The 1,030-nt window shown below is 49.2% G+C and overlaps 1 pseudogene; it reads left to right on the top strand.

The window, feature by feature from the left end:
• The first annotated feature begins 600 nt into the window (after positions 1 to 600).
• On the top strand, positions 601 to 760 carry LOC144126418 (U2 spliceosomal RNA; annotated as a pseudogene).
• The last annotated feature ends 270 nt before the right edge of the window (positions 761 to 1,030 follow it).

Raw genomic sequence — 1,030 nt, 5'->3', positions numbered from 1 at the left:
AAACGTTATAACATCTTCAGTCGGTGCGCTGACATACCGTAGCTCCTGCTGGCGAAGTGAAGTGCAATGTTTGAAGAGAGTCCGTCCCGTTATTTCATGCAGTGCACACCGCTTTGGTTTGTTTGCTAGGCATAAATGTTCTTGTAGTGTCACATACACTGCAATTCACTTGTTAACAGCGCAAAATGAAGGCGGGGGCGAGATGGTTGCTATTTACATCTTTATCAATTCTTAGAACCGCCGCAGTGTTCCACAAATTCAAGTATGCACCAACTAGCTCAAAAAGAGTTGTCGACGTAGTGTTTCAACCTACCACGGGGGCTCAGTGGTTAGGGCGCTCGGCTACTGCTCTGGAGTTCCCGGGTTCTAACCCGGCCGCGGTGGCCGCGTTTTCATGGAGGTGAAGCGCTAAGTCGCCGGTGTGCTGTGCGATGTCATAGCACGTTAAAGGTCTTCAAGCGGTCGAAATTATTCCGGAGCCTTCCACTACGGCTCATTTTTCTTCCTTTCTTCTCTCAGTCCCTCCTTTATCCCTCCCCTTACCCCGCGATTCAGGGGTCCGCTTAAATGCGAGTTGAGTTGTATGCTACAGGTGGGATTAGCGTTTCTTAAGAGAGAGCGAATGTCCGGACCCCGTAGAGTATCTGTTACGGGTCCAATGGACTTATTTTTGGAAATGTGGCGGAGAGTTTGAAGGATTCTTCACTCCCGCCACCGGTTGGCCCGGTATTGCACTACCTCCGGGATCGGCCTTGTCTTTAGCGCGTCTGTACTATCCTGTCTTTCTATCCCATCTTTCAACTCTCCTACTATCTGCACGTGGTAGCGATTGTGGCTCGGCTTGAGCCAGTGAGCAAGCCTGTGTCCTTTCCTTTTCTTTCTTCCTGGCAACAACAGACAGACAGACTTTCTTAAGTCTGCCGGCAATTGCTCCACCATAGCGTCACTTATATGTTAATAACAACCTAAGACCTGTCGGATCTGACCCGCTATGCGCATAGTCACTTACAATAGAACATATATTCCACTC

This window comes from Amblyomma americanum, chromosome 3 (genome assembly GCF_052857255.1).
Source record: "Amblyomma americanum isolate KBUSLIRL-KWMA chromosome 3, ASM5285725v1, whole genome shotgun sequence".
NCBI classification, from domain to species: Eukaryota; Metazoa; Arthropoda; class Arachnida; order Ixodida; family Ixodidae; genus Amblyomma; species Amblyomma americanum.
The sequence above is the reverse complement of the archived record's forward strand: the minus strand, read 5'-3'. Positions and strand labels throughout refer to the sequence as shown.